The sequence below is a fragment of the Balaenoptera acutorostrata genome, chromosome 11 (genome assembly GCF_949987535.1).
Source record: "Balaenoptera acutorostrata chromosome 11, mBalAcu1.1, whole genome shotgun sequence".
Lineage (NCBI taxonomy): Eukaryota > Metazoa > Chordata > Mammalia > Artiodactyla > Balaenopteridae > Balaenoptera > Balaenoptera acutorostrata.
Window position 1 is genome coordinate 83849920 of NC_080074.1, and position 13842 is coordinate 83863761.

General features: G+C 39.4%; 1 protein-coding gene across 4 annotated transcripts in view; it reads right to left on the reverse strand.

Moving 5' to 3' along the window:
- PPFIBP1 (PPFIA binding protein 1) overlaps nt 1–13842 on the reverse strand; it is a 194802-nt gene that overhangs the window by 147569 nt on the left and 33391 nt on the right. Inside the window, exon 2 of one of the 4 annotated variants that reach the window (XM_057555997.1) lies at nt 13266–13593. The exons of the other annotated variants lie outside the window; for them this stretch is intronic. The gene's annotated coding sequence lies outside the window, so the exon portion shown is untranslated. The remainder of the gene's footprint in view (nt 1–13265; nt 13594–13842) is intronic. 4 annotated transcript variants of the gene reach the window in all.

Here is a 13842-nt window from a genome sequence, read left to right on the forward strand (position 1 = left end):
CATTATTTGCACACTTCTTAAAGCACAGGGGTAGTTTGGTAGAAATCAGAGATTGCTGACTACAGTCAGTCATGTCCTCAGAGGGAAAAATATTCTATAAATGTTCTGTCCCTTATGAAAACATAGGAAAAACAACTGCACTACCCCTAAAACTCTGGTCTCCATACCCAAGAAATCCTATAGATTCAAGTGCTTCCTCCTCTATCATTAATTAATGTGTTACTGCAAATATCACTCAAAAAATATGAGATCAAACCACTTGGATCCCACAGCATTCTGAAAGAGCATTCTGAACTAGTGTTAAATTTGTATAGTGATTGTTTGAATAAAAACAATGACTTCAGCTCACTGGTATATAACACTTTATCATGCCAGTAGAACTCTGTGAACCAACATACCCAGTGAGGTCATCATAGCTCTGGAAAGTGGGCTGACCCATTATGAACTCTATCACTGCTGACTCAGCAGTAAGGACTCTTCCCGTTAAACTGCCCCACATGGAATAGGTGTGTTTTCATTGTCAGACTAGGCCCATGATCTCTGCATCATGTGTGTTTAGAAAGAAATGGATTGGTGGGTTCACTGACTTATTTCCTAAGAATTACACTCCTGAAATATAAGGAACTGAATATATATATAGGTTTATATATATACATTCAAAATACAAAACCATCTTATAATAAAGAAGTGTCCAAGTATATCCAAAGCTGAGAGTTTCCTGCCTAAGATAGGTCCAACTCAGCTACCTCCCGTTAAAAATCCTGTCAACCAGCATAAGACCTGGAGCTTTATAGACTTATTTAAACTAGAATAAGATGTATTCATTTAGAAAAACAGCAGTTAAAATACCTATTTGATTTTCAGTTTTCATATTCAGAAAGACACAATGACCTATAAATTTTCTAAATCTCAAAAGAGAATCCATAGCAATTATAAAAAAGGATACAGGATGAAACATTTAATGTTCCATTCCTCATGTACCCCTAACCTTCAATAAGAAAAAAAATACAAGGGACAAAATGCAGCTCACCTCTATCATGAAAGGTTCTATCCCAAAAAAGGCAACGAACGCCATTTCTTTCAAATCATACCATCCAAGGCTGACACCCTAGCTTTTCTTATCCTCTTCGTGCTATCAAGAAATTGTTTGCTCTCTTTCTTTTCCTCCCCTTTCCTCTTTCTCGTTTTAATGGGGGCCAAATTGGTAGATGCCTTTTTCAAGGGTATCCTGGCAACTGGCCCTGGTTATCATAAGCCCTAAAAATGTAATAGCCTTTGACCCAGCACTCCACATTAACTAAGCTAAACTAAATGCTTGGAGAAGTGGGCAAGGATTTTTGTACCTAATTTTCACAATGTTATTTACAAGAAAAAATAGAAACAATCTAATTGTGTCTAGCAATAGCTACACTGAAGCACACCCATTAGACAGAATATTAAGCAGGCCAAGGTTTAGAAGGGTGTGGTTACCAATGGTTAATGACACAGAAGGATGTTCATGATATATTAATTGATTTTTGTAAATATACATGTACATAAGGTAAAAAACCAGGAAGGATAACCATCTATGGTTTTCAATACTTTCTTCTTCCTCTTCATCACTGACCCTGCAGAAGTCTACTACCAGTCACATATCTTTCAATAGAGAGAAATGGGCAGGGGGGGCAGGTGAAGTGGCAAATGAACGGACAAGTGTACCCATGTTTTTTCAAAACCTCTCCTACTCCCAGGGTCTGTCTGTGATAGTCTTCTTTCCTCCTCTGAGATATGCTATCATAGACCAGCATGCTGACAGTGGCAGAATTTCAAATGAATGTGATTTTATTTTCCTTTTTGCTTATCTGTATTTTATAATTTTACATTAAAGATCATGTATTATTTCTGTCAAAGAGAGCAGAGCATGATGACTGAAAGTGTAGAATTTGGAATAGATCAGCCTGGGTTTTAATTTAATTCCGGTCCATAGCTTTTCACGTATATGATTTTGGTCAAGTTATTTAACCTAAGCCTCAAGTTTCCTCATCCAACAAATGGGCAGAATAATATTACAGGTATCCTTTTATTAGAGATGCTAATAGAAATGCCATACTGGATAAAGGAAATGATTACTACAGAGTATATAAAATACCACTTTATTTAAGTGTTTATACTTTTAAGGAAAATAAATCTAAGCCCCAATCTCCTAGGAGAAAAATATTATATAAATTAAAACATGGGGAAATTTTCATTCAAAATGGTAACCAAGAATGTATATTAAGCAGCCCTGAGTTACCATTTTACTTATACCAAAACAAAAAATCCTAACATTCATAGTTTCAATGTTGTAGTGAAATTGCTGGTCATTCACGGCTAGTGGCAATGGATTTAATTCTTTCGTACTTGAGGAAAGCATTAATGCTCTACTGCAGTAAGACTTAGTAATTCCACTCCAATGCATTGATCTTAGGAAATAATTTGCCTAAAACAAAATTTAATATACACAAAGGTGTTCAATACAGAATTCTAAATAATAAGTAACTGGAAATACCTGAATATCTATTTTTAGAGGGATAGTAAATGGTTTAATTAATATTGGCATGTCAAAATAATAAAATTAAGAAACCACTCAGGTTGTCATAATGAAGACCATGAAGAAACAAAACAGTGTGATATACTTTTAACTGAAGACAACAGGACCCGAAATATTTACCCTCTGTCGCTATATAAAATGTATATAATATACACTGGAATAACTGAAGTGAGGAGGAGCATGTGGGGCCTGGGGAGAGCAGTGAGTACAAAAGCAGAAGCGTGGACCAGCATGTGCACCCTCAGCAGCTGGACCAGATGACACGGTCGGCCACGGCAACTATTTCTGTTGCGAGGGAGACCAAAGTTTACCTACATTTCATAAATGGATTGCTATTGGCACTCTATCTCAGTACAGATAGATGCCAGCTGGTCACACAGGATGCAAGAGGTCTCTGAAGGAAGACCGAGAGTTCCACAGCCACGAGGAGTCCTCATTCCTTGGGTCCTTCTGAGGACTGCAAGGTATTACAGTTTGCATGCACCCAGGTAAGTGTACGGATGGATGGATGATGTTATCGCTATAATCTAACCACGAAATGGACAAATGGCTTAAAGTAACCATGGGTGGATAATAACACCAATAACACAAGCACAAGTGACACAAGAAACTGGCGAATTGGCCACAACTTGTTCAAATCACACAACCCATAAGGGGTCCCTAGTCCCTCTAAAGTAAAGATGACATTCTCACAGCGAGAAAAGTTTCTGAAAGGAACATGTATTTTGAAAACAGAAGTTTGAAAATATTTCCATTATGTTTTCTTTTTGCCCAAATAATGTCACATCCATAAAACCTGTCCTATCTGTACTCTCTAAAAACGTGAACACAGAATTTTCTAATCGGCATTAAAATGTACAAAATTAAGAGTTTTAATTTTTGAAGCCCTATTAAAAATAGGAAACTGTGGCATGTTCCCATTATTTTTTTTAAAGAATTCATTAACATTAAAGAAGAAAATAATAGCTACCATTTATTGAGGGCTTACTGTTTATGGATCAGGCCCTGTTCTCAGTGCTTGATGTCTGTTAATCATTCAATCTTCAACACTATCCCTGATGGAGAGACTACTATTACCTCATTTTACAGATACAAAAACTGAGACACAGATTAGCAAATTATCTAATCTAGTAAATAGTCAAGACAGGATTCTAACCTAGGCTTCAACCCTAGAAGGTCTGTTCTTAACCCCTCAGAATACTACACTAGATTGCAATTGACTGGTTGATTTCAACCAAACTTTTCTGGAGCTGGTGGATTAAAAACGAACAAGTAGTAAGCACTGCATGTCTCCCATTTGGATCTATATGTACCTTATAAATTAACTTTTTCAATAATGACAAAAAGCCAAAAAATTTTTAAAACTGAGAGCATTTATTTTCTTGTACCATTGATAAATATAAAATTATTTTTAAAACATTTATATCCTTTTAATTCTTACTTTTGTGTGTTTACAATATCTAAAATATTCATGCAATAATGTATATATTATTTTATAATAAATATACATAGACTGAAGGAGATGCTCACAAATTTAGTGACAGCAGTACCCTAATGGAAAGTTTTAGAGACAATTGCAGAAGGTTTAAAACAGGAGAAAAACAATCAAATTTCACTTTTTTTTTTTTTTAAGATTTTTTTTGATGCAGACTTTTTTTTTTTTTTTTTTTAAGTCTTTACTGAATTTGTTACAATATTGCTCCTGTATTATGTTTTGGTTTTCTGGCCGGGAGGCATGTGGGATCTTAGCTCCCTGACCAGGGATTGAACCTGCACCCCCTGCATTGGAAGGTGAAGTCTTAACCACTGGACCACCAGGAAGTCCCCAAATTTCACTTTTAAAAGATCCCTCTGGAGATAATACCAAATTTGGAAGCAAGGGATGCAATTATGGTTTCTCAAAGTATGAACTAGCAGAGAGAACGGAGGCGAGAGGGAGGCTGAGAAAAGCTTTAGATTTATCAAGGCACAAAGGAGCGGAAGCCAGTGATGGCTCTATGGTTTCTGACTTGCGGTGACAGAATTCAGAAGAGAATATAAAACAAAGTGTACGCATGTATATGTGTGTGTGTGTATGCGTATGTGTGAGATGGGGGGTGAAAACTAAATTTTGATCGCACTGAGATTGCCATGCCCAGGGAACCACAGGGTGAATGCATACAATGTAGTTGGGAAAACAGGTCTGGAGAGTTCAGGAGAGAGCCCTGGGCTCATCTGTGATTGAGCTTCATCAGTTTGTAAGTGGCCACTGACAAGATGGGTTTTGATAAGTGCCAGGGGAGAAGACCTACAGACAAAAGGGTGCCAGCGTTGAAAGAACCAGTCATGATAACAAAAGCCACTGAAGAACTTCAGGAAGGAAGGGCCTGGGAGATGGGAGGGGTCCTGGAGAGGGAGGAATGAGAATGAGAGGCTAGGAACCACGCACGGGACACTGAAGGCTGGCTCCGGGAGGCTGCGTAACCCACCACACCCAAAACCTTTCTATGACCCAGAAAACATGAAAAAATAACTTCTGATCCTACTCTTGCTACATGTGCTTAGCTGCCTGACCAGCCATAACTGATTCCTCTTTCCCATCAGACCCTAATGCCTCTCCCTCAGGATGTGAGGATGGGCTTTGGCTTTTTGAAGCAACTACAGATCCGTTCAGTGTCCTCTCTTAAGAATAAACAGAAGTTACATGAAAGGCAAATTTTACTATTTTTCCAATGCCCTTAAATTTTTTTAAATCTGGAATTTCTCCATAATGACAAAGAGACATAAACCTTATCTTGGGTTTGAATCAGTGCCTGATTCTACTTGGTCTGAATATTGAGTCAGGATAAAACCTCATGAAGGCTAAACAACCCTCTTAGACTTAGAAATAGTACCATAAGTTGAATTTACCAGCTCACTTTCCCCTCAAGTCTTTATTACAGAAAATTTCAAAGATATACAACCGTTAAGTAGATTAATACGAGTGCCATGCACCCATCACCAGCCTCAACAATCACAACCCATGGCCAATCCTATTCCATCTACACTCCTCCCACACATACTCCCATATTACCTTGAAGCAAGTCCCAGAAATGCTAACATTTCTTCCATGAATATTATAGTATATCTCTCTAAAAGATACTATAACTATAAAACTATTATCACACCCCCCAAAATTAGCAATAACTCTTATTGTTAGGAAGAGGAATTTCTATTTCAAGCCCACCACATTTCCAGTCAATCACATTTCCAATTGTCTCATAAAAGTCATATTTTAAAAAAAAATTGTTTTTCTTTGTTTGCATTAGGATCGCCTCAGGGTCCACCATGGAGGTTGGTTGATAGGTTTGTTAAGAATTTTTTTTTTTTGCCTCATTTTTTTAAAGACTATTTTTTAAGAGCCATTTTAGGTTTATAACAAAACTGAGAGAAGGTACAGAGATTTCCTATGAAATTTTCCTAAGAATTTTTAATCTACAATTTCCCGCCTTCATCTCTGTTCTTTCTCCTTGCAAACTATTTATTGAAGAAACTGGGTTGTTTGTCCTGCAGGGTATTCCACAGTCTGACTGCATTCCCAGGTGCAACTTAACATGTTCCAGCTCACTTCTAAAATTCAGGTTGGTTAATTTTTTTCCTGTCCCTTGTTGATAGATAGAGGGGGAAATAGAGATATCACGTGGTATACTGAACAAAACCAGAGTGCTTGTCCATTCTGGCGACATTCGGTAATGTGGAAAACAAACTGAGGGCCAATTTTTAAGGATGCTATAACATTATCTTTGGAGCAGGAACAGAAGTTGAGCCCTGGGCTTATAAAGTAGTATTCAGATCACAAGGATAGGAAACAAATGTTCCAGACTGAGGTTTTCCTTCTCTCCCCAACTCCCTCTGCTAGTATGAGAGAGGTTGGGGGGAGGGGGCTCTAGAGCAAGCAGCTGAGCTGAATCCCAGCTGTGTGCCTTTAACCAGCTTACTTAACTTCTCTGGGCTTCAGGGTCCTTTTCTGTAAAATGGAGACAATACTTCACACCTACTGTGGGAGAATTCATTGAGCTCATTCAGAAAAAGAGCTTGGCACACAGTAAGCTCTCAAAAAAAAAAAGTTATTATTATCTTTTAAAAGTCATGATTATCCCTAATTAAAAGTGAAAGTCTTTTCAAAACTAAAGCTCAGGGCTTCCCTGGTGGCGCAGTGGTTGAGAATCTGCCTGCTAATGCAGGGGACACGGGTTCGAGCCCTGGTCTGGGAAGATCCCACATGCCACGGAGCAGCTGGGCCCGTGAGCCACAACTACTGAGCCTGCGCGTCTGGAGCCTGTGCTCCGCAACAAGAGAGGCCGCGATGATGAGAGGCCCGCGCACCGTGATGAAGAGCGGTCCCCGCACCGCGATGAAGAGTGGCCCCCACTTGCCGCAACTAGAGAAAGCCCTCGCACGAACCGAAGAAGACCCAACACAGCCAAAAATAAATAAATAAATAAATAAAGTAGCTATAAAATTAAAAAAAAAAAAAAAAAAACTAAAGCTCAACCTTGAAGTGCCCCCGTATTTCTTCCCCAACTAAGTGACTAAATTGTTGAGTTCTTGCCAATTTCTGTCTATAGCGGTACTTCTGAACAAAAACCACCCCTGCCGTGTGATAATGTATCTTCCATATTTTGCAAACAGCAGGCAGACTCAGCTGTCCTTGAACTGCCACAGAACTAATCTTCTTGCCTGTTTAGGAAGCATTCAAGTGAGGGACAGCAATTTTTGTTTCCTTTGACTAAGGGCCTGCCATGTGTCAAGCCTGATGTTTAGCATAGACACTTCACGAATTCTTATCTGCTGGCTTTCAGGGGGGGAGGAAATCCAATGGCCTATGTTTTAATTATTAATAACCCCAAAGTTCTCATTTAAAACATGTATTCCGTACCTACCACTGGGCTACGTGCTGCAGGGAGTGAAAATTTAACAATAAGGCACAGTCTGTAAAAAAGTTTATAGTCCATTAGGAGGAAAGAGAGGTATACTAATGATCTGGAACGTAATGGAGCATAATATAACATGAGGGGGGAAAGGAAATGGTAGGGAAAAAATCAGGTGGGAAAAATAAAGTTAAGGGTCGTTATGGGGGGGGCTACTTAAAAAAATGAGATGATGTGTAAGATGAAAGTTTAAACAATGTATAGAAGTTCAATAGACCACAGGAAAGGTTGGAAGAAACAAGGAGAAAGAGAGTTTCAGACAGAGGAAACGGGAGCATGGGGGCTGAAGTGTGGAGGGTGTTCAGAGAATGGCAGTAGTTCTGGTTGGATGGAGTGCAACGTGTGAAGGGAAAGAGAGAGAGGTGGCTAGATCCTAAAAGCCTTTGACGAGTGGCGGTCAGGAGACTGGACTAGGTTGGGTAAGTAACTGAGAGGTGTTGAGGTTTTCTGAGCCACTGAGTGGCATGGTCAGAGCTGTGTTTCATATAAATTCATATGGACACAAGGAGGTGGGAAGAGACCACCTGTACCCAAATTCACAGTCAAGTCAAAGAAAGGAAGGCACAAACACCAGCTATATTTTGTATGGAGAAAATATATTGTAATATAATATGAGAGAAGAGGTGAAGGAGAACTCAAAGACAGCTCCAAAGTTTTGAACCTAAATGCCTGGGAAAAACAGCAGTGCCATTAACACCGATGTAAGTCAGTTCAAAGAGCTGGGAGTGGGAGAAAGGTGATGTAATAAATCCCACTGGAACGTGCTGAATTTGATGGACCGGGAGATCACACACAGTGGGCCACCAGGACCAAGGGGAAAAGTGGAGAGAGAGGGCCAGTAAGAAAACCTCAGAGAAATAATATGTTTAGGATGTAGCAAGGTGGGCAAGTGAAAACAGATGGAGAAGTAGTGTTCAGAGAAGAATATTCAGGCTAGTACAAATCGCAGGATCCAAGGAATGAAAGAGCTTCAGAGGAGTCGTGAAGACAAAGGACAGATGGGAAAAGTTAAAGGAGTGAGTGAGGAAGTAAAGGCAATGAATATAGTCCCCTTGTTCAACAAACTCAATATAAAAGAATAAAGAAAGGATGGGATATAGGCAAGAGCACTGAAGAATTATTTGTTCTTCAGGAAAGGGGACCTTCTGAAGGTCTTTATGCAGATCAAAGGTGATGGGGAGGAAACGACTGAACACCCAAGACAGGAAAGAAAACGAGTGACCCTGGAGACAAAGAAAAGGAGGTAAATGAAAAGACAGAAAAACGTTAAGGTGAAAAAAGAAAACAAAGCTTAAAAGTCAAGATGACCAGCTGTCAGATCTGTTTTGCTGGCCTCTGTAGAGTTTCAAAAAAATATGACTTAAACTTGTAGAGATTTCACCTAGAAAACCAGACATTTGATTTTCCTAGAGAAAAGAGAAGATGGGCAACACCGAGCCAGGCTTCCACAGGACAACTGCTGCCGTCCCCTCCTGAGACACGGCTGTCACCTGCGCATCTCCTCTTTCATTTCAGTAATTTCGATGGCCCCTGTGGGCAGTTTAGTTTGTGACCCCTGACCTAGATCTTTTCAATTAAAAAAGGAGATGATGTCATCCTTAGAGACTGAGTGAGGACTCTGGACTGAGACTTGAAAACTGTGAAAAACCATTGTAATAGTCATCGAAGGAAATGGGTTAGGAAGTCAAACAGGATATGAATAATGAAAGAGTTGTTGTCTATCTGTCCGCTGAAGGGAGCAGAGATTCATCATTTTGCCTGCCAGTGCCCTACAGCCTGAAAGCGGAGGTCACAGGACAGTTGTGGCATAAGACAGGAAGACAAAGGGTTCTAGGGTGATAGGGGGACCTCAGTGAGAAGACCTACCCTTGATGGGGGGTCTGAAGAGATTGGTGTCCTGGGAGAATGAAGAAGAGACATCGTGGGAACAAAAAGCAGATCAGGAGGAGGGAGGGAGGTGAGAGAGACCTGCAAGGCAAGATAAAAAGGGTCTTCCTGGAATTTTTCTGGCAGGAACTTGAAAGTATCATCCATACAAAAATATTAGAGGACAGACACACATCAAAGGCTAAGTGGAAGAATTGGGAGACTTTGGGAGGAAAGCAAAAACAAGTATGATTAGTATAAAAGGGAAAAGTTAGTCCTGCAAAAATTTACCTTTAGTGTATCTTCACCTCCCTGCTATTCAACTCCTAGAAATCAACTAGAAAAAGTGAAAATATAACCAGGCTTGGTAAATCATGATAAATTAAGTTCAGAGAATTATATTTTTGTGAAATGAGCCATGTGAATGTTAAAGATTTTTCAACTACACACTTGACTTCCTTTCAAATATCCTTAAATATGATTTTGGAGGTAAAAGTATATTCATTCTTTGTTCTTATATGCAGAGGACTGTATATATTATCTCAAGTTTTGAAGAAGAAAGGAGATCCAAAGTTCGAAGTTCAGTAAGTTCTCAATGTCCCACACAGCACACACACGTACACAGGGAAGGGACCCAGCGTTCACACCCGCTGGTCCAGTGCCTAAACCTTTGGGGTCTACATATTCCGTAAGTACCTTTATGTTTAAAAGAAACATGCACAAAAAACAAAATGACATATTAAATGCAGGAAGTAATTCTACAAGGTTACACTCCAACTGGCAGCCTGGCAGCTCTGGGGAGAACAGCAAGGGTGGCAGCACCACAAAGGAGCAGGGATGGGGGAGATTAAGGCTTTATCTTCAATGTTTGAGTTATTTGTTTTTACAGTGAGAATGTATTCATAATTTTAAATAAAAATGTTTAATTAAAATTCAATAAAATGAAGCTAAAGCATCCTTTCTAATTATCAAAGAAATATACATTAAAAAAAGACCCTTTATTTCAAATAGTACTAAAAAGACTGGTGAGGCACAATACCTGTAAGGTGTGGGACAAGAGGAAATCCAATAATGTGGCTGCTGTTGTTTTTCTCTGAATAGATGATGCATGCCCACAGCACAAAATTCTAAAGGTACAAAAGGACCTGTTCTAAAAATTAAGTCTCCATCCCTCTCTCCTACGCCCCAGATACCAGTTCCTCTCCTTAGAATCCACAACTATCAAGTTTCTTGGGTGTCCTTCAAAGAGTCTATTAAATCATGGGTGGGAGTATAAATCAATACACTTTATTGAAGAAGGCTTAGCAGCATCTATCAACACTTTAAATATACATACCAGTCATTAGAGAAATGCAAATCAAAACTACCATGAGGTATCACCTCACACCAGTCAGAATGGCCATCATCAAAAAATCTACAAACAATAAATGCTGGAGAGGGTGTGGAGAAAAGGGAACTCTCTTGCACTGTTGGTGGGAATGTAAATTGATGCAGCCACTATGGAGAACAGTATGGAGGTTCCTTAAAAAACTAAAAATAGAACTACTATACAACCCAGCAATCCCACTACTGGGCATATACCCTGAGAAAACCATAATTCAAAAAGAGTCATGTACCACAGTGTTCACTGCAGCTCCATTTACAATAGCCAGGACAAGGAAGCAACCTAAGTGTCCATCGACAGATGAATGGATAAAGAAGATGTGGCACATATATACAATGGAATATTACTCAGCCATAAAAAGAAACGAAATTGAGTTTTTTGTAGTGAGGTGGATGGACCTAGAGTCTGTCATACAGAGTGAAGTAAGTCAGAAAGAGAAAAATGAATACCGTATGCTAGCACATATATATGGAATCTTTTTTAAAAAAAAAAAAAAAAGGTTCTGAAGAACCTGGGGCAGGACAGGAATAAAGACGCAGACGTAGAGAATGGACTTGAGGACCTGGGGAGGGGGAAGGGTAAGCTGGGACGAACTGAGACAGTGGCACAGACATATAAATACTACCAAATGTAAAATAGATAGCCAGTAGGAAGCAACTGCGTAGCACAGGGAGATCAGCTCGGTACTTTGTGACCACCTAGAGGGGTGGGATAGGGAGGGTGGAAGGGAGACGCAAGAGGGAGGGGATATGGGGATGTATGTATACGTATAGCTGATTCACTTTGTTATACAGCAGAAACTAATACAACATTGTAAAGCAATTATACTCCAATAAAGATGCTTAATAAATAAATAAACAAACAAACATACCTTGTTACCTCACAACACATAAGACTCTATAAAAAATGATCTATGTACCTACATGCGCACTGCAACATTTCAGAGATAATGAATTGGAAACCATGTAAATATAAAAAATATAGCATATCTGTCCAACAGAACACTGCACAGTCATTATTAAAACATGAGAGAGCTACATACAGTTGACCCTTGAGCAACACGGACATAGGGGAGGTTAGGGGTACTAATCCTCGGCGCATTTAAAAATCTGCATATAGCTTACATTCAGCCCTCAATATCTGCAGTTCCGCATCCAAGGATTCAACCAACGGTGCACCGTATAATAGTGTAGTATTTAGTGAAAAAAATTCACGTATAAGTGGACCTGTGCAGTTCAAACCCATGTTGTTCAAGGGTCAACTGTATACAGATACGGAAAGATGTTTCATGACACACTGGATAAAGAAAAAGGAAGCTGCTAAGTAAAATGACAGTATGATAGCGTTTTTGTAAGCCAATAAAACATTCCGGATATGCATACGTATGTGTATGAACGTTGTATATGTCTGGGAGGATATTCAAACAATTTTTAATTATGTTAATTACAGAAGATTAGGAATGGGAAAGCAGTGGAGAAAAGAACAGGGGAAGGTTTCCATTTTTTAATACTATGATATTATTTGCATGTTACAGTGAGCACATATTGCTTTTGTAACTTAAGAGTTTCAAAAATTAAGGTAAAAAAATAAAGCTGACAGAAATCAGTAATACATAGATGAAAATAACCATCTGTAAAAATATTTTGCATGCACGTTATTAAAAAGACTAAGATATGACAGATGCGGATTTAACATCCAAGAGCTGCCCCAGAGGCTCAGGCATGAACTAACACATGATTATATTAAAGGATGAATAAGAATCATGCATTCTGAGGGCTGCTAGACACAGAGTCCCTAAGCTAGGGAGGGAAGCCAGAAGGGCCCAGCCATCCACAAAAAAATGCAAGTTTCTTTCTCTTCTTGTAGACCCAAACTCAGTAACTTTCAAAAAGTGATTGAAAATACTAGGGGTGGGCAAAGAAAGGTAATGGACATGGAAAGAAGGAGTGCTAAGAAAATAAAGGTATTACAAAATCTGGAAATGCCAGAAGATCTCCAGGAATAGTCCTAAGGTCCACTTTCTCAATTACAGCCAGAAGCCAAAACTTCCTTTCTGAAAAGATGGGCATCAACTGAATTTAAACTTTTATCCAAGAACATATAGTACATTTGTCATGAGGAAGTACTGTGACGAAAAAGTTGAGGAAAAAGGACAGTCAGACTATTAGAATGCATGAGTATCCCTCTATCTCCAGTGCTGATTTGAGGGAAAGGAGGCGTTCACTGATTCCATGGAAGTGTCTCAGTCTTTCCAGCAGATAAACCTCCGGAAAGGAGAAAATTCTGTGAGGCAATGTTCATTCAGAAATGCCACAGCTAAAGATTACAGCAGCTATGTCCAAACATCCTTCCAATACTGGCCTTATTTCTCAAACTCACAGTATTAAGTATTCTATTGCTGCCACGACAAATGACTACAAATTTAGCAGCCTGAAACAATACCTATTTTTTATCTCACAGTTTCTGTGCATCAGAAGTCTGGCACAGCATGGCTCACCTGGGTGTCTGCTCCAGGTTTCACGGGCAGAAGTCACTGTAGTGACAGGGCTGTGTTCCTTTCTGGAATCTCTATGGATGAGGTCATTCTGATTGTGGGCAGAATTCATTCTGTGTGGCTGTAGGACTGAGGTCCCCATTTCCTTCCTGGCTGTCGGCCAGGGATTGTTCTCAACTTCTAGAGACCACTTGGCTGGTAGCCTCCTTCAAAGTCAGCAGTGGCGGGTCAAGTTCCTCTCAGCTGTCCTCCTGCCTCCCTCTTCTGCCCCATCTCTCTGACTGAGTCTTCAGTTTTTAAAGGCTTGTGTAATTACTTAAAGTTTGTCCACCTGGAATATAAATTGGTGCAGCCACTATGGAGAACAGTATGGAGGTTCCTTAAAACAACTAAAAATAGAGTTACCATATGATCCAGCAATCCCACTACTGGGCATATATCCAGAAAAGACGAAAACTCTAACTCAGAAAGGTACATACACCTCAATGTTCATAACAGCATTAGTTACAACAGCCAAGACATGGAAGCAACCTAATGTCCATCGACAGATGAATGGATAAAGAAGATGTGGTATATATAC